Source organism: Chelonia mydas, chromosome 1 (genome assembly GCF_015237465.2).
Source record: "Chelonia mydas isolate rCheMyd1 chromosome 1, rCheMyd1.pri.v2, whole genome shotgun sequence".
Taxonomy (NCBI): Eukaryota; Metazoa; Chordata; order Testudines; family Cheloniidae; genus Chelonia; species Chelonia mydas.
In genome coordinates, this window is record NC_057849.1 from 126368239 (window position 1) to 126388971 (window position 20733).

Sequence of the window (20733 nt, forward strand, 5' to 3'; positions counted from 1 at the left end):
CAATGACTATTTTAATTAGTTATACACAGTGGAACCGCTCCAACTGGAGAGACTTAGAAAGACCCACAGCAGAATAGTATGTAGCCCAATAGCTAGGACAGGCAAATGCAATGTAAGAGATTCAAGTTCAAATACTTCTCCGCACTGGGCAGCAGAGGGGAGTTGAATCTGTGCCTCTCACATCCCAGGATAGTACTATAACCATTGGGCTTAAGGTTGATAAGGGAGATCGTCACTGACCTCTCTTCCCTACCACCCCTGTCTGTTTTATGAATTTAGTTCTCCTTTGCTTTTGTCAAAATGCCCAAACCTGGAACAAAAAATGACAAGTCAGGTCAATATGGAATGTTTTGGTTGTCTAAAAAAAAACCCCCATTTTATTTTATTTAAATTGTCAGCAAACTAAAAAATCCATTATATGTCCAGCTCTATTGCACTTTAAACATGCATGTTTGAAAATACTGGACTTTTTGCTTAGACGCTGACACCTGCATCCCCCTCTCCTTCCCGTCTGTAGTGTTATCACTTTAAAAGTGCTGTGTCCCTGTGGAATCAGCTGTAGGAGTTGTCAAGGCTGGAGGGATCTACAAAATCTATGTTTATGGCTGCTAAAAAGCAGTGTGGCTGCTGGTCACAGAGGTTTTCTCCTCATTCAGATTTTCACAGTAAAAAATCCTAAGAAACCAGTGGGGGGTGGTGTCATGCAAAAAGGTTTTGTTAGGAATGAGGAAGGTTAGTACAGCAGTGGGATCAAAAAGAAGCCCCCCGTTGAACTATCCACTCCCTTTTAGACGGTAAAACTGAGACATGGTATATATTAAGGGCAGGGAGAGAAAAAAACTTTTTTATCCCTCTACAACTCCCTTTACTGTTTCCTCCCTGTCCTAGTGATGTTGTGTCATCCGCTCCCCTTCCCCTTCTACTCCCCCCAAAACCAATCTGACTCTTTACCCTGATCTCTCTCCTATTGTTTCTCTTCATTTCCTGCACACTTATTCACACATACATCCAATTCACCCCTTCATCCACTCACCCACCAACAATCTACCACATTTCTCCCTCACAATCCAATAGCCCACTCACCAATTCATTTATTTCCCCCTTCCCCTCCATTCAACACTGGCAACCCATCCCTCTCTAGGATCGGGTCCTCCTCCTCCCACAACTCGCCTACACACCATTGCCTCAGTCTCCCTCCTCAGAAGGTCCAGGCTCAAACCCCTTTCCCCACCTGACAATTCCACCACTCAGAAACCTGCTAGGCTCCAAACTACCACTCCCTCGTATGCGGATTCATAGTACTCAGAGAACACATTCCCCCATCAACTCAAAAATCATCTCACAAATTGACATCCTCCAGCTCTGCCCAGCAAACTTGCCATGAGTCAGGATCCCCCAGCACTTTCACCCTCCCCCAACACTTCCAATGCACACACAGATCAGAAATCCCCTCCCTACACTCACAATCATTTTCCTGTCTCTCATTGGCTCCTCCCTAATATAACCGTCTCACCGAATACCTCAGCTCCAACCAATGTCCTTAACCTGTTACTGGGCTTAGAGGAGCAAGCAAAGCAAAGAACTGGGGGACATGTTCTTCATACCCTTCCTTTATGGGGCCAATCTGATGTAGCTATGCAACGGTGTAGAATCTTCAGTGAGAAGCCAGGGCCTTTGATGGCTACAACCCAGGTTCTGCAGGGAATACTGGTAGGGCTGGAGCCACTTCATCCCCACAGTGACAGCAGGTGTTGTAGTGTGTCTGTAGTCTGTAAAACTGGGCATTATTGGCCTGGGTTAGGCCTACCAGCCGATAATCACTATCTGTTCCTACTGGATCTGTCATTCTGGATTTACCTCTGCTATGGAATTCATTCTTGCAGATATTTTAAAGATTCATTCTCAGTCTCAAGAGCCTATTTCAATATTGCCGTTTACACAGTTAGAATTACAAAACCTGTGGAAATAGATCCCTGAGTAGCATTAAAGAAATTACAGTAGAAAGAGAAAACATACAGTTATAAACACATAAAAATGACAGATATAACTAAGAATTGATAGGTTTAGGTTTGAGAGGTAAGTAGAATAATTCCTATAATCACATATGAAAGGAAATCATCCACGTAAAATAATCTGTCAACAGAATGGACCACACAGTAAAAAATTACTCTTAAACATAAATAAATATACAGAATCAGAAAGGAACAAAGCCATTTACTTAATAAAATGTATTCCAATCCTGCTGCACTAAAATTAGGGGTGTAGCTGATTTCAGTATGGGTAAAGCTTAGGAACAAAGCTTAGTAAGATCTAGAAAAAAAGATTGTTGCAATTTCCAGGAAGCTCTGAATGTTATCTTGAAAGAACCTACTGAAATGAATGAAGTGACGGACAGTATGCATATTAATAAATTTAAAAGAGAACTCCTTAGTAGCCTAAGGCAGTATTACTACTGGATCTGAAGGAAATATTAATATCTTTGACATCACTGGAAGAAATGAGTAATCATACCACCCATTTCAATAAAAGACCAAGTGTATCCTAGAAGAGAATCCTTAAAAAGAATTTGGCACTTATAAGTATAAATTGAGGAACCTAAACATAAACTGTATGAGAATTTACAGGAAATACAGGAGGCATCACTGAAGAAAAAATAAACACACTGAGATAATTCACACATTCTGTCTTGCTGCAGTATCACAATCTGACAATGATGAAACGTTTAGGATATTTAGGAAGAGAAGTTAGGGAGAAATCCTTTATGAGCTATAATCTGTTGTTTTTAATCTAGTAAAAGTGAATGGAATCCACTCTAAAAAAGCCCCCACAAAATTTCATCCTTTAAACTGTTTAAAGCATCAACTACTATTTGTTTAGAGATTATTTTAAAGAACTTGTATGTTAGGGTTTTTTCTTTAAAAAAAATTCCCTGCTCTGCAAACGTTTCCTAGTAGGGCGAAGTGATGTTATATATAACACATGAAAACAAAACAAAGGTCAGTTATGGTGCAAACTGTCCAATTTATCTCAATTATCTAATTCTAAACCCCCTTGGCGCAAAGTGAAAGAAAATAAAATTTGCATATGTCATTAATTTTCTCACTGAGCATAGCCTAGTGATAAAGTAAGCAAACAGAAAGCAATGTCAATGGATAATAACCTGGCACCATTGATCTAGATATGAAGGCAAATTATCATACACTTGTCTTAGAAAGAGAGTTACTTTACAAAGAACATTACTCGTTGCTGACTTTATCAATCAGATATTTTCTCCCCTCAGGAACTGAGGCAAGGCAAAGATTTGACTTTCAAAAGCACTTAGGAAGGTCAGGTTGGGAGAATTTAAAACATTCATTTCAAATATTTATCACTGAATATCCTGTATTATTTATAGTACTCATCAGAATAGCGGTGGGAGTATTCATAAATTGCTTCTAGACTGTGGTGCCCCTGGAGGGTCCTGTAGGTCTTGTGTAAGGAGAAGAATGACTCTCATTTTAGTGGCAATAAATCAGTTAAATGGGAATTATTAATTCCAATTGGGAATGCAGTCCCTGAATTCTCTCCTAAGAGACTGAAACAGAGAGAGCTCACAATTAATTTACTCAAAGAAGTTACCTGTAATTATGCATTGGTATTTCCCTCTTCCAACAATAAATACATTAGATAAATAAACATGACATTTGTTTATTAAGTATTAATAAATATTAATAAGTATTAATGAAATTTGCCTGATTGACATGTGGAATAAAGTCTGTGTATCACAGTGGTAGGTCCTATGCAAGCCTTCCCACACTGTTCCACCTGTATGCTTCGGTCAAATATGGTCGTTAAGAAGGTATTTGTGCCACCTCTCTGAATAGGTACAAGAAACAATTTTCAGTCACAACTGTCCTGAGTCATATGGTTCTGGGTATAATAGAACTGCACTCAGCAAACATAGGGAGAGTGAGCAACCAATGGTGCCAATTCAAATATTTTGGGGGGAGGAGGGAAATTCTGGTCTATGCCACCTCCCATCACCTCATTCACCCCCTCCTCTTGCAGGGAGCTGAGGTCTTCTTCAGCTGGGGAATCTCCCCCCACTCTTACCCACACAGTGTGTGAGCCAGCCCCACCAGGAATCGAGTTCCTGTCGGACTCCCCTGCACTCTGACATACAGGAACAGACAATCCATGCACCAGGTTGCAACACCACTCACTGAAAATTGGTCCCAGACGCCTCAGCATATGGAACTTTGAACAAGTGGAAAAACCTTTTTTTTAGGTGGTGGGGGGGAATGCATTCATACTCCTCCACCAATTGGAGTCACTGGTGGGAATATTTGGCTTTACAGGACCTTACCATCTCAATCATTTTGACTACTATCTGGGGCCTGACCTGGTCCAGTTACAAACTAGAACAACCTCAGAATTGTTCTAATTTATACCAGCTGGTGGCAATTCTTTTGAAGCTATTTTTGTCAGCAAGGATCACTCAAGTGTATTACTCTCCAGGCATTCTCTCCCTTTTCAGCCCACCCTGGAACAGCTTTTACATCAGTGCAGGAAGAGATTGGTGACATATGGCTGCTGCTGAGGATGCCCCTATGCCAAAGAATCCACAACTGCTGCCTTAAGGCATCTTAAATCTCCTTTGTGTCATGGCAGTGACCTTGCAGAGGTTGAGAATTTGGCCCTCCATATCCCAGTGACAGCCCCCTAAGCCATCAGCTTGCTTTGAGGTATATAATTTATTTACCAGATATAATCTTTGTGAGCCAGTATAGAAGAGTAGTGTTTTATTTCCACTTCAATTTGAACATAGGAAAGGTGTTTTTCCCTCTCTTTATTCTTTTTACTTTAGCCATGCTGAAAAAACTGTTGAAAGTTGCTATTCCTGTTAGTGCCATTTCATGTTAATGCCTCCCGCTCTGTTCAGTCAGATTTAGACATACAGTACATTACCAATCTACCTAGAGCATTTCTGTTCTTTTATTGCATGGCTTTAAACTTTAGAGTACTGACCCTACTAGATGGTGTGTATTCAGCTTGCAACCTCTTTCAGAGTTAATAGGTAATCCTACACCCAAGAGCAAATAGCCCTTAAAAGGCCTCTGGTAGATGTTTACAGTGTTGTCAGCATTGCTGCATTCCATTTAATTTATGACCATTTTTGGGGCGGGGGTGTGAAAAAATGCCTTCATTTTCTTCTAAATGCTTGGACAATAGCAAGAAGAAGAAACCAACCACAAGCTCGTAAGCTTACAGTAAACACAATTTACCAGTGAGAAATGAAAGTAGATTAACACTCTCATTTTTTTGTTCATGACAGAACTATGCTAAAAAAGGAAGAGAAAAAAAATCAAACAAGCCTATTATGTGTTCATCCTACTTACTCCTTATCAGATCTGGTTTTGTTTAGATCAGTCCTCTCTCTCTCTCTCTCATTAGAAAAATGCAGGGTCTATAGTCACTAAGAATCTAGGTCATGAAGTCTTTTTTTAAAAAAAATAATGATTATAATTTAACAGTTAGTTGTAAACTGATTTTTTTCTTAAAACTACTACACATTTACTACTTAATCCTCATGCTGTTACTGCAAGGGAGGCATAGCCACGATATTTATAATATTGCCTGTTGCCTTAAGTATTTTCAGTTTGCAAACCTCAATATTTTCAGAACTCCAGGCATTTCTCTTCAAGGGAGTTAGAAGAAATATTTCAACTACAGTGGTAAAAGTATTTATTCTTGACAATTTACTCAGTAACACCAGTGAGGTTATCATCATCATTTTACAGATGGGGAACCAAGAAAAAGGGAAATTCAGAAAGCACACTGATGCCTTCCTGAAAACCATGTGATGTGCTGTGAGTGGTTTGTCAAGATATACATCCCTTTATTAAGTTATGGATTCAATAAAAGCCTGATCAGTGCCCACCGAAGTCATTAGAAAGATTCCCATTGAATGGATACGCCACTAATTCTTTTAGCTTTGAAAATCATGCATGTTAATGAGAGAATGAGTCCAGGTTCCAAAGGGAGGCTTAGGTTGAACGTTGCAGCACCTAACTTTTGCAGTTGGCTGCTTGGTGGAATTCACAACCCCAAGTTCGGCTCCCAGTCTCGCTGTACAAGGGAGCCCTAGAGGTGCCTAAGAATAGGAGTCATAAAAGCCAGCATGGAGAATGGGTTGCTTCCTACGTTAACCAATAAGAAATTCCAAGGAGAGGGCCTGCCCTAAGTCTGGACCCCCAAAGGAAGGTAGGTGCCTCCTTCCCTCCACTTGTGATTCACAGTTTGGAACCCTCTCCTGGAGTAAGGTTCCTAAACCAGTTCAGACTGTTTTCAAGACAAGCTAGGGAAGAGGTAGTGCTGTAGTGCTGTCCTACCTGTGCCCCCCACCCCTTATAGCCTTTAGCCCTGTGGTTGGTTGGAGAACAAGTTGTAGTCTCTGCTCCAAAGCTATTTTAATAGTTTGTAAAAAATGGAACAGCTTCAACAGGAGAGATTAAGAGGGCCTACCCTGGAATTCCCCATAGTCCCGTGGTTAGGGCACTCCCCTGAAAGGTAAGAGAGCTAGGTTTTAATCCCTGCTCTGTAAGAAGTAGGGGGTGGAACCTGGGTCTCCCACATTGTAGATTCATTCTCTTACCACTGGAATAAAAATTATAAGGGAAGGACTGCCAAAATCACCACCTCCTTTTGGGGAGGAGGGCACAATCTGGAAAATATGCTCAAAGGCTGATTTAAAGCAAATCTCCCTGATTGGATTCCACAGGCAAGATACAGGGGGAAAATGCCTAGTTTGTGAATCCCACTGGGGCTTAGGCATGTGTTAGTTTTTGAGATGCTTGGTGCTTCCAGCATTGAGATGGCTGTGCACAGACCCACTGGCAAAAATTTAGTGTCATGGGGACTTTACCAGTGGAAACTTAGACATCTATGAAGTTAGGTTGCAGCTGATTGGGGATTTCAAGAATCTAAAGTTGGAAGTTCCACTTGTGAATCCCACAATGCATACAAATTCACTGTGTATGCAGTGCAGAAGTTGGAGAGCCAGAGAAAACTATTATCCACTGTGACACCCTGGCACTCCCTTATTCACTACTGTCATGTAATTAAGATCTGTTTTGTACTTGTGAGGTATCATTCTAAACGTCTTGCTCTGCTAGACATTAATATCTCATCCGATTGTGTGTGCTTTCATTGTATGTGAAGTTATGAAGTTTGGCTATGTAGATGTTACTGAAACATGTTGTCAGGTTGAGAACACCCACAAGCAGCCTTTCAGGTACAACAGTAAAAAGGTCAAACAATTCTGATGGCTTATTGAGGAAATGCACTCAAGCACAAGGATTATCCCAGGAACTGTGTACAATAGAAACATCTCAGAGATAGCTCTACACAATGGGAACTGTTTGACCCAGGTCACAGCAAAAGAGCTTTCCAGGAAGTGGGAAGAAGATATAAAAGGGGAAAATGACATCATGATGGTACTTCACTCTCCCTACAACAGCTCACCTGGAAACACCTGAAGAGCAAACCTGAATTGGGGGAAATGATGCTCCCAGGCTAAAGGGATGTTTAGCCTGTGGATGATTCCAAGCTGTAAGCAAATGTAGTTTGCCCTTTAAGAATCTGCAGCCTGCTTTGTATCATCTCTTAGGGTGATAATCTGCTATTGGTATCCAATCTATTTAGTATATTAAGTTTAGTTTGCGTTTTTTGTTTACTTGCTAGGTAATCTGCTTTGATCTTTTTGCTATCACTTATAATCATGTAAAGTGTAGATTTTATAGCTAATAAACTTATTTTTGTTTTATCTAAACCAGTGTATGGGAATCACAACTCACGGGCAAAAGCTGTTGCATATTCCTCTCTGCACTGAGGGAGGGGACAAATTTTATGAGCTTACGCTGTACAGTTCCTTGTGCAGCACAAAATGGTATAATTTTAGATTTATACTCCAGAAAGGTTGCGTGCCTGAGGAGCTGGTAGTTGCCCTGGCTGTAGCCTTCCCATGCAGGGGCTAATCCGAGAGCCTGCATTAACTGCAGTGTGTCCCTACCTATATATATGCTGGTGAAAGTGAAGGCTGAAGAGGGTTTTGCAGCTTGTCACAGCAGTACAGTGTAAGAGAGAGCCCAGGCTGGTGGGTTGGGGGGCTCAGTGGTACCCCAGTTCCATGTGGCACCCCAGGGGGAACCCGTCGGAGTGCTGCTGTGATCAGGGTTATATTCACAGCTTGTTGCTCTGAGTGAGTTTTGCACTTCATGCACTGGTGGTGATTTTAAGTGAGTTTTAAGAGGCTTGAGATAAGTCAAAGAGATTACCCATTTGTTATTTTATTTTTTGCTTATTTTGAGCAAGGGAAGTAGTCAGAGACTAATACTCCTGCAGTAAACTAAGGGGGGAGGTCTGACACCCCCTTATTCACCACTGTCATGTAATTAGGACGTTTTGTACAAAGTATTCCTTGTGCGGTATCATTCTAGAAGTCTTGGTCTGCTGGACATTAATATCTTGTTGGATTGTTTGTGTGATCATCATTTGTGAAGTTATGAAGTTTAGCTATGTATGTGTTACTGAAACATTTTGTCAGGTTGAAAACACCTACAAACAGCCTTTTGGGTACAACAGTAAAATGGCCAAACAATGTTAATGGTTTATTGAGGAAATGCACACAAACACAAGGATTACCCCCAGGAACTGTGTACACTGGAAACTTCTCAGAGATAGCACTACACAGGTCACCCAAGTCACAGCAAAAGAGCTTTCCAGCAAGTGGGAAGAAGATATAAAAGGGGGAAATGACATCATGATGGCACCTCACTCTCCTTCCAACAACGCACCTGGAAATACCTTACTAAACTGCGGGAAGTGATGGTCCCAGGTTAAAGGGATTTTTAGCCTATGACTGGAACATATGGGGATTCCAAGCTGTAAGCAACGGCCGCTTGCCCTTAAGAATCTGAGGCCTGCTTGTATCATCTCTTACAGTGAGACTCTGCTATTCATATCCAATCTATTTAGTATATTAAGTTTAGTTTGCATTTTTTGTTTATTTGCTAGGTAATCTACTTTGATCTGTTTGCTATCACTTATAATCACTTAAAATCTATCTTTTATCATTAATAAACTTATTTTTGCTTTATCTAAACCAGTGTATGGGAATCATAACTCAGGGGCAAATGCCTGTTGTTACTTCCCAGAATTTATACCAATACATAGTAAGACCAATGGTTACTTATGATGGGCCTCCAGTAATTCTTTCACAGAACACCACTCCAGGCTAGTTATCGAAAGCAATGAGAAAACCCTGTCTTACCCCAGGGGAATATTCAAGTTGTGCAAAACAAACATAACTTTCTCCACACCACTGATTTCTCCTCCCTTGGTGTAAGGGACATTTTGGAACTTGGGACAGAGTGGGTAGATAGAGCATACAACAGCTCTGCTAGCTACTCAGCAGCCACAAATAATAGGTACAGACAGCATATCTTTGAGGAGCCCTGTAGTGACCCATAGAGTTTAAGGCCAGGACTGGACCTGAAACATACTGTGACAGAATGTCTACACCCTACATGCTATTGTAATAATATTTGTGCAAAGTATGTATGGTAAGGTAATGTTAGGATATAAATATTGTGACTGGGTCAGGCCAGATGGCTATAGGAGAATAATTTTTGAAGCAGAAAAGAATTTTATTTGCATAACACTTACAAAAAATCACCAAAAAGGAAAAAACAAAACTATGCAACAAAACAAAAGCAAATGCAAGGTATAACACAGCAGCCTTCAGGAGGGAGAAGTGTTCAGGCTAGCCTGGGCCCAGAGTGGGGGGGCTTCCTTGATACTCATGGTCTTCCACCTTCCTGAGTTACCTGGTGGCCTAGAGCGGGGGGGCTACCTCGACACTCGTGGTCTTCCACCCCCTTGAGTTACCTAGTGCCACGCCCAGTGTCACCGATTATTCCTCTCCTGAGAGTGCCCGACAAGATGGGCACAGCTGTGGGGTGGGCAGTTTGAGCGGGAGGGGGACGTACACCGATGTGTGATAGGACCCCTCCTAGTGACAGTGATGATGGTATCCGCAGCAGCAATGGCTGGGGCTGGGGTCTCTCGCTCTTCCCCTCAATCAAAGGATCAGACAGAGGGAACCGGACGGGGTCACCGAGCAGAGAACCTTGGACAGTGCCCACCGCTCCTCGAAGGTGTCAAGGGAGTTGGTGGACGCCGCCCAGAGGAACTCCGCCCGGGTACGTGAATGTACTGAGGATCGGAAAACGGCCCTACAGTCGCAGGATGCTTCATTGGCCAACCTCCTCTCTCTGGTTTTATAGATGATTGTTTTAGCTAAGGCTAGGAGGAGGTTAACCAGGAGATCCTGCGACTTTGTGGGGCCATGGATGGGGAGTGTGTAAATAAAAAGGTGAGGGGAAAAGTACAGCCAAAAGCGTAATAGAATATTCATGAGGAGCCGGAAAAGGGGCTGCAGCCTGGCACACTCTAAATATATGTGTGCCAGGTTTTCCCTCACGTTGCAAAAAGCGCAAGTATCCGGGATGGGGGTGAACCACGTCAAAAACACGCCCATGCTCAGAGCTCCGTGAAGGAGCCACCAACTAATGTCCCCGACGGGCCTCGGGACCAAGGTGGAATACAGGCTGGCCCACCGGGGCTGCTCACCCTCCAAAGGTGGCAGGAGGTCCCGCCACTTTGTATCCAGGCGGGACACCAGGGTGAGGGCGTGAAGGGTGTGAAGTGTGAGTGTGTATAGATGTTTCCTTGGCATGGTTTGGAAGCTGACCGGCTGCAGTTCGTGCAGCCGGCTCACAGTGAAAGGGTGAGGGGTTTGTTGGGATCTACGGGGTAGAGGCCCAATTGAAGGTCCGGCGGGCCTGGGGTAGAGGGTGGGCTCAGCTGAGATAAGCCCGAGCAGCGGGCGTCAAAGCGGCCTTCACCTCCTGAAGTACGCGCCGGGGGGGTACGAGGTCTGGAGAGCCCCATGTGCCGAGCGAGCATCAGGGGATCCAGCCAGTCTCGCCGGTCATAGTCCAGGAGGTCTCCGACTCTCGTGACTTCCACCAGGAACAAACTCTGGCGCACCGAGCGGGACTCCACCACCTGCACATGGAGCTGGGGGTTGTGTATCAGGGGATCCGCGCGGAGATCTGCTCCCATGATGGCCGCCGTGGACCTGGTCGTTGAAAACTGTTTCCAGGTCCGGAGAAGGTACTGGTAGACCACCGGCAGACCGGAGAGGTCTCGCGGAAAACCTCTCGGACAGAGACAAAAGAGCTGCTGGTCGTATCGGAGCTCTTGGAAGCGGCGCAGGAAGGCATGCGCTAGTATGCTCCACGTCGAACTACCTGCACTATAGAGGAGCCTTTGCAGGGCCTGGAGGCGGAAGACATGGACCTGAGTGTTCAGACACTTCAGGCCCTGTCCTCCTTCCTTCAGGGGTAGATGAAGAACCCCAACAGGGGCCCAGTGCATTCCTGACCAAAAGAACTCTAGAATTGATGTCTGGAAGTTGGTCAGGAAGCCTGGGGCCGGGACCAGGGTATTGAGCCAGTACCAGAGCATGGACAGGACTAGCTGGTTAAGCACCAGCACTCTCCCTCAGAGGGAGAGACATCGGAGTAGCCTCATCCATTTCCAGAGCCGCTCTATCACCCCGCCTTCTAAATTTTGCCAGTTCTCTGGCAGAAAAGGGTGCATGGCAGAAAGGTAAACGCCTAGGTAGAGCAGCGGACCCGTGCTCCACCGGATGGTCTGAAGCGTGGGTGGGAGGGAGCTCACCTGCTGCCAGTCCCTGACCGCCAAGCCAGAGCTCTTGACCCAGTTGACTCGGGTGGAGGAGGCTGCCGAATAGATGGCCTGGCAAGCCACCACCCACGCCAAGTTGCCCGGGTCCTGGACCACGAGGAGCACGTCATCGGTGTACGCCAACAGGACCAGCCGCAGCTCTGGCTCCCACAGCACCAACCCTGTCAACCTCCTTCGGAAGAGACAGAGGAAGGGCTCGATTGCCAGAGCATACAGCTGGCCCGAGAGGGGGCACCCCTGCTGTACTCCTCGCCCGAAGCTGACCGGTTCAGTCAGGGTCCAGTTGAGCCTAACCAGACACTCCGCGGAAGCGTACAGCACCCAGAGAAAACTCACAAACTGAGGTCCGAATCCAAACACCTGCAGAGTGCCCAGGAGTTACCCATGGTCTACTCTATCGAACGCCTTCTCCTGATCAAGAGACAGGAGGGCGAAAGACAGACCATCGCTATGCCCAAGTTCCAAAAGGTCTCAGACTAGAAATAGGTTGTCCAAAATGCTGCGGCCCGGGACAGTGTAGGTCTGGTCTGGGTGGATCACGTTCGCCATCACGGACCCTAGCCGCAGTGAGATTGCTTTCGCTACGATTTTGTAGTCCATGCTGAGGAGCGAGACGGGACGCCAATTTCGCAAATCGCAGAGGTCCCCCTTCTTTGGCAAGAAGGCGAGTACTGCTCGCCTGCACGAAAGAGGGAGGACCCTGCCCTGCAAAGACTCGGCCCAGACAGTGGCTAGGTCTGGGACAAGGATGTCCCAGAATGCACGGTAGAACTCCACGGTCAGATGCGAGGCGGGCACCAGGAGGCAACGGACACCGCGCTTCCTGGTCAAGGTGGGGAAAGGGCCCCGGCTGCTGGTGATGGTAGCGGAGGCAGTGGGTGGGCGAGATGACGAGGCGGCAGGCAGGGGGGAGCCTGCCACCACCCGGGCATACGTCCTGGGGGCCGGGGGAGGGGCATTCGCAGAGCTGGTGGAGGGGACTGCGGGGAGGGGCGCCGTGGTCAATGACGAGGCCACGGCTGTGGGGGCAGCCCCTGCCATGGAGGGCCCAGATGTTTTAGCGGGGCCCTTTCCTTTCTTCCCGCCCTGGCCTTTGCGGCCAGCTGGCGGGGGGTTCCTAGAACCTGGGGGGGGCGGTGGGCACAGCAGCGGCAGTAATCACTCCGGTGCCTCCTGCTGCCGGTGCCCCAGCGGGGGCGGTGGCAAGTATTTTGACAATCGTGGGGGGGGGAGGTTGGGGGTTGGGCGGGGGGGCGTGGGGGAGAAACAGCTAAATTTATTAAAAGGGCCTCGCCCCTCTCATTCCCCGCCATTATGAGCAGGGAGAGACAGGGAGACACCGGAAGGAGGGGGGGGGGAGGGGGGAGCAAATTAACCGCTCCTCCCTGCTAGGCTGCAGGCTGGGGGAGAGGGGGGAAATGCCAAATGGGTTGGACAGGGAGGGGGGGAAAAGAAAAGAAATCCAATAATAGGGGCAGGCTGTAAAATAAGCAGTCCGGGGGGGTGGGGAGCGTAGACCCACGCACGTTTGTCCAAAGAGTCTCGTTTGGTTGGCTGTTATGTCCGGTCCGAAAGGCAAAGTCCAAAGCAAACAGCTGGATCCGAGGGCAGATGGCAGGTTGCCAGCAGGGACGAATGACGGGGGGCCGTGACAGTTGTAGTAACAGTGGGGGGGGGGCACCGATGGATCGGAAGGCGGCTCTGTGCCACACTCCCTGTGCCACCACAAATGTAATTAAAACGCAGTCAAACTCCCCCCCACGAGAATAGAATTCGAAAAATTACTCAATCTTACGGCCCCTTCCCGATGATTTGTAACTTCCGTAAATTATTTCTCCTGTCCTCTGAAATCTTCTTCTCCGGCCGCGTTGGCTGTGTTCCAAGGCTTCCGGCATGCTAAGAATGTTAAAGATAAGGAATAAAGTCCGAGCTGCCAGCAAAACGGCTGGGTCTGGGGGCTTCCACTCCCCCCTCCGGATGGCAAAATCGGCAATCTTCCCCTCTCCTCCGGGGGTTTCAGCTAAAACAAATAGCTGCGCCTGAAAGCAGGCGAGGGGGGGGCGGGTGCTGGCTGCAAGCTGGTAACCGACCAGCACTCAGCAAAAAGCGGCAGAAATCAAACCAAAACAAACAAACAAAAAACACAAAAAAGCATCCGGCCTGTTCGGGGGGAACTATGCAAGGTCCAAAAGTAAGAAAAATCCAGGCCAGGGGGCTTTAGGAAAGAATAGAAAGCAGATAGCTGAGGAGCAAGCAAGGGACGGTCCCGTCCTCCAACAAGGGCGGTTCCAGAACAATCAGGAACCTTCTGGAGACAATTAAGACAGGCTGATTAGAACACCTGCAGCCAATCAAGAAGCTGCTAGAATCAATTAAGGTAGGCTAATCAGGGCACCTGGGTTTTAAAAAGGAGCTCATTTCAGTTTCTGGTGTGCGTGTGAGGAGCTGGGAGCAAGAGGCACTAGGAGCTGAGAGTGAGAACGTGGACTGTTGGAGGACTGAGGTGTACAAGCATTATCAGACACCAGGAGGGAGGTCCTGTTAGGATATAGATATTCAGGCCTGTCTGTAAAGGCCTGTACTTTAAGAATTTAGGGGTATTCTTATCACTTGGCTAGTTCTAGAGGTATAAAAGAAAGAATCAAAATCACTGTCTGCTGGTGTAAGGGCCTTTTCTTACTGTGACAGTCTGAGGCCCTGTGCTTAGGCTAAGGCCTTTGGCTAAGCAGCAGAGGCAGCCATAAGCCAGGAAGCGAACAGTCACATCCTCACATTCCAAACTAGTCACATTGAAAGAAGGTGCTATTGGGCTGTTAGGAATACAATCCTGTCCTGAATACAATCCTGTCCTGATAATTCCTATCACCTCCAGAGAAAGGGAAGTGCCTAGAAAATGTAAAAGGAAACTTAGTTTGATAGCATCCTGTCTGGCAAGAACTCACTTATCAATAGCTGGGATGTGAAATCCTCACTTCTGTATTGTTTTGTCATTATAGTTCCCACTTTGCTATTGTTCATCTGTATAATCTCTGTCTGGTTCTGTGATTCCTTCTGTCTGCTGTATAATTAATTTTGCTGGGTGTAATCTAATTAAGGTGGTGGGATATAATTGGTTAGCTAATCATGTTACAGTATGTTAGGATTGGTTAGTTAAATTTCAGTAGAATGATTGGTTACGGTATAGCTAAGAATATTACTATATAAATTAGGGGCAAACAGGAAGTAAGTTGGGATTCGAAAATAAGGAAAAAGGAACTTGTATTAAGCTTGCTGGAAGTTCACCCCAATAAACATCAAATTGTTTGCACCTTCGGACTTCCGGTATTGTTGCTCTCTGTTCATGCGAGAAGGACCAGGGAAGTGGGAGAGTGAAGGAATAAGCTCTCTAACAGGACCTATGGTGAGGATAAAGAAGGTGTTGGGAGGAGGCCATGGGGAAGTAGCCCAGGGAGTTGTAGCTGTCGCACAGCTGTTCAAGGAGGCACTCTAGACAGCTGCATTCCACAGGGCCCTGGGCTGGACACCGGAGTAGAGGGCAGGCCCGGGTTCCCCCCAAATCCTCCCAACTCCTGGTCAGACACAGGAGGAGTCGAGCTGGACTGTGAATTCAGAAAAACGGCCAAGCAGAGGGCTGCCGTGAAGCTCCAAGGCAAGCAAATCTGCCAATAAGCGCAAGACCCACCAAGGTAGAGCAGGAACTTTGTTACAATATTCAGGCCTCTGTGTAAAGGCCTATACTATACTGGGATGTATATGTAGGGGCATTGCCAGCAGATCGAGGGACGTGATCGTTTCACTCTATTCGACATTGGTGAGGCCTCATCTGGAGTATTGTGTCCAGTTTTGGGCCCCACACTACAAGAAGGGTGTGGAAATATTGGAAAACGTCCAGCGGAGGGCAACAAAAACGATTAGGGGTCTGGAACACATGACTTATGAGGAGAGGCTGAGGGAACTGGGGTTGTTTAGTCTGAGGAAGAGAAGAATGAGGGGGGATTTGAGAGCTGCTTTCAACTACCTGAAAGAGGGTTCCAAAGAGGATGGATCTAGACTGTTCTCAGTGGTAGCAGATGACAGAACAAGGATTAATGGTTTCCAGTTGCAGTGGGAGAGGTTTAGGTTGGATATTAGGAAAAAGTTTTTCACTGGGAGGGTGGTGAGACACTGGAATGCGTTACCTAGGGAGGTGGTGGAATCTCCTTCCTTAGAAGTTTTTAAAGTCAGGCTTGACAAAGCCCTGGCTGGGATGATTTAATTGGGGATTGGTCCTGCTTTGAGCAGGGGGTTGGACTAGATGACCTCCTGAGGTCCCTTCCAACTCTGATATTCTATGATTCTATGAATGGTCACATCCTCACATTCCAACCTTGTCACGTTGAAATAAGGTGCTATTGGGGTGTTAGGAATACAGTCCTGTCCTGATAACGCCTATCGCCTCCAGAGAAAGGGAAGTGCCTAGAAGATGTAAAAGGAAATTTAGTTTGATAGCATCCTGTCTGGCAAGAACTCACTTATCAATAGTTGGGATGTGAAATCCTCATTTCTTTGTTGTTCTATCACTGTAGTCCCCATTTGCCTATTGTTTGTCTGTATAATCTCTGTCTGGTTCTGTGATTGTTTCTGTCTGCTGTATAATTAATTTTGCTGGGTGTAAACTAATTAAGGTGGTGGGATATCATTGGTTAAATAATCATGTTACAATATGTTAGGATTGGTTAGTTAAATTTCAGTAAAATGATTGGTTAAGGTATAGCTAAGCAGAACTCAAGTTTTACTATATAGTCTGCAGTCAATCACGAAGTGTGTGTGGGGGTGGGGGGGGAATGGGAATGGGGGGGGAATTGGAATCATGTTTTGCTAAGGGCAGGAGTGGGAACAGGGACACAGGCGTAAGGTTCTGTGGTGTCAGAGCTGGGAAGGGGGACACTAAGGAAGGAAACTGGAATCATGCTTGCTGGAAGTTCACCCCAATAAACATCGAATTGTTTGCACCTTTGGACTTCGGGTATTGTTGCTCTCTGTTCATGCGAGAAGGACCAGGGAAGTAAGTGGGTGAAGGAATAAGCCCCCTAACAGGTAACATTTGAAAACTCATATTTTGCTGGTCAGTATTGTCCTAATAAAATATGTGTGGCAACATTGCATGTGAAATTATAAGATTCCACTCTATAGGGTTATTAAGCTCTGCATAATTTGCATTTAAGTAGTAAACAGAGTCATCAAGCAGGAAGGGGAGACAAAGGAAGCTCAGACAGGTGAGAATAAAACAGTAGAGAACATTCTTCTACACAGATATTTTGTCTCTTGGTACACAGCAGGAAACATTTTTTTTCAAAAATGAGATAAACTATAAAAAGGAGGGGCAAACACCTTAAGGGAATCCCACTCCCTCTCCCTCCCTGCCCATCAATTCTCTAAACCTGAAGCAGCAAAGGCTTCTGGGAGAATGGTTCTTTACCTAGAGGGTTGGTTAGTAAGACTGCTGAAAGCATATGGTGAGAAACTTTGCTTGAATCTGATATTGTTTGTTAGGCTTGGGACTAGAAGCATTTTAACTTTATTTTTGTCACTAGTTCAGACTTTTATTCCTCATTACTTGTACTCACTTAAAATCTCTCTCTTTGTAGTTAATAAACTTGTTTTATTGCTTTATATAATCCAGTTTGTTTAAACTGAAGTGTTTGGGGAACACTATTTGTGTGCATATCATATCTATTAAAGAAATAACAGACTTTATATAAACTTGTATTGTCCAGGAGAGAGCTGGGCAGTACAGGACATACACTTCTTTGGGGAAATCTACCTTTGGGAGTGTTGGAGTCACCCTGCAATAAAACTGAGGCTGGTAAGAGCCAAGGTGTGGCTGGCTGGCTGCAGCACACACACACAGATATAGCTAGTGTAACCGAGTGCCAGGGATGGACCGTACTGAGAATGCCACACTCAGGGCAGACTGCGAGTTTCAATTATTTCTTTTTTTTGTGAACTCCCAGTCTTGCTGGTTCCTAATCTGTGATAAATTGCTGAAGAATATTTCTGTCCTTCATAGTTGAGGCCTTTCCTTTTACTTCTTTTTCCACCTCACATATCATGAAAAAATTGGAGCATTATTTTTGGCAGTGCATCATGAATGTATACACATCAAGGCTCTTCCTCTTGGATCAGAGATGTTCAGTTGCACATGTTCTTGGATCTTTGCATTCAGCAGTGTGTTTTGTATGACTTCAGTAGCCAGGTATTTTGTTTCAATATTTTGAAACGAAGTGGTTGGTTCTTCCCCAGAGCAAACCTTGAAACTTTGAAGTATGCATAAGAACACATCCTCATCTTCACTGTCATGTTGCTTAGTTGCCCTTTTTTGACATTGTGATTAAGTTGATCATCCAAGCCAACATGGAACATGGCTTTGGTGTCTGCTGTGATTATGGACTCTCAGGTTGCAAGACAAGGTTCATCTGCTGAAGGCTGACTAAGTCTTGGTGATGCCTGCAATTCCACTTCCTTCCTTTCCTATGCCATTAAGCCAGTCTTGGCTTTTATCAGGGTTCACTTGGTTGAGCTTCCCACATGATTTCTTCACAACAAAGTTTCCTCGCTGGAGCTCCTTGAGCACTTTAGCCAGCGGATGATGCATTTCTGTGATGTAGATGGCACCCCACCTTGCATATTTTGTCATATCTCATGAAGAATGGCAGCATACCTTTGAAAGTATACAGATGCAGCTCCCCATTTCCTTCTGTCTGGATATGGTTGGACATGAGCTGCAGGGCCACCATTTCCATATACTTCCATCAAAACCTGAAACTTACACTACAGGATACCTACCCTTACCCTTCCCAACAGGAAGCTAAAATATTACTTCTAATCACTCATTAATATGAAGCAGCATGAAAAGCTCTCTAAGTGACAGGGATAAAAATTTAAATAATTATAATAATAAATAAAACATGGTGGGCAGGTGATATGCACAATAGGAACCTTTAAATACATTCTTCCACACTTAGCAACTAATAAATTTTAAATATGACTCAAAGTGCTGAGATTCTTTTCAGATACAAAGCAAAAATCTGTGTATTTGCAGAGCATAACAATTGTCATGGCAACATGTACTGTATTTATGGAGTCAAAAAGAATTTCTCTACCTGGTGGACAAAACTATAGTACATGATAAGTGCAGCAGTCTAGAAAAAAAAATGTTTCAGTATGATTAGACCAGTATAGTCGATGACAACATATCATTTTGTAGGACTATTTTTTCCCCCAAGAAATACCAGTTTTCCACTAGAGAGCTTAGATTGTGTCATGAACAACCATTTCAACAAGACACATGGGTAATTCATTGTCAGTTTAATTAGTACGTAAAGTAAACAAACTGTTACTCAGCAGTCAGCTTGGTACTAATTAATTAACTAGCCTGCTAAATGTTGCAATTTCACTTTCAAATTAAAGCATCAGAGTATCAAAAAAAAAATCATAGTGATCAGTACATTTTATTTCACAGTGAACTTAACAATTACAAATAAAGTGTCATTTGATTGGTGCAGCCCATTCCTCAAGCTCCCAAATTAACCCTGTAAGCACTTGAAAAGACAAATTTAAGACAATCATAATATATTGTAATGCACACAGATTCTAGCGGACTAAATTGATATTTAGGCCATTTTAAAATGTCTACCCTGTTATCCCAGTGCTGATATCAGGACTTCAAACACTTTAAGGACCCAAGCCTCCAAACACTCACTACTAAGAGTAGTGCTTACTACTATGAGTAGTCCCACTGAAATCTACTGACCTTTTATTAGAGCTCTACCGTTTGCTCATCTATGAACCATATGTTGAGATGGGGCTTGACCCTACAACACCAACTCACCGTAAGAGAACCAACCATATGTCACAGATATTAGTTATGTTGCTTAATGCATTACTGGAAGCTGCTCGGTACTGTGGTGATGAGGAGGTATAAGAACCTGAGTAAAATAGATTAGTGATCAGCACTTACTGACAGCATTAGCAATGGATAACTTCTATCCACAAAAGAGGTACAGACCTGGCGGGGTAGAGCAAGTTTCCCCTCACTGATGTTCCTTAACCCTGCTTTGGAGAGGTCAGGTGGTAATTCAGTCTCCATGCCCATTCAGCCTCTATTCAGACTGCCATCAAAGATGCCAAGCGCTATCCATTATGACGATGGATTTTGTAATGAGAACATTTCCCATTAGTAGCTTCGCTGAACTCACCCTACCCTTCATGTAGGTCACTAAGTGCTGGTTAACAGCTTTCAGGAGCTGCTCAATAAAACTAATGAACAACAGATGAAGGACTTATACCCCATTCCCAGGTTCCCTGAGGAATTCATGCCCCCCCATTCTTTTTTTGCATAAAATTGGGGGTTAAGGATTAGAGGACATCAGACACAAAACCAACACACAAGCTATAAATCCTGTCAGCAATATCCTCCAAGTATCAATGGTACATTTTGAAAAGAATGTAGAACAGTTGCCTTCTTTGTTTATGGAAGGTATTTATGTAATGTCTGCATAATGCTTGGGGGCTGTTACCCTTTCATTGTCTTGAACATGAGGGTATTATGCAGTTGGGATAGTGAGTTAATGAATAGTTACTACCAATTTAGGGCTTGCTCCTTATTCATGGCCTAGGCCCGAATTCACCAAGGGACTTTGGCATTGGGATGCTTAACTTTTCGGTGCCTAGAAAATCACAGGACCAATACTGAAATCCACAAAGCCTGTATTAGGTGCCCAGGATCCCTATACAATGTATGAGGGGAGATACGTTCCTAAAATGGGATCCACAAAAGCCAGCACACAAGTTGGGGAGCTGCCTAAGTTGTCAATGTGGGTATGTTTACATAACAACTAGACACATGCAGCTGGCACATGCCAGACAACTCAGGCTCAC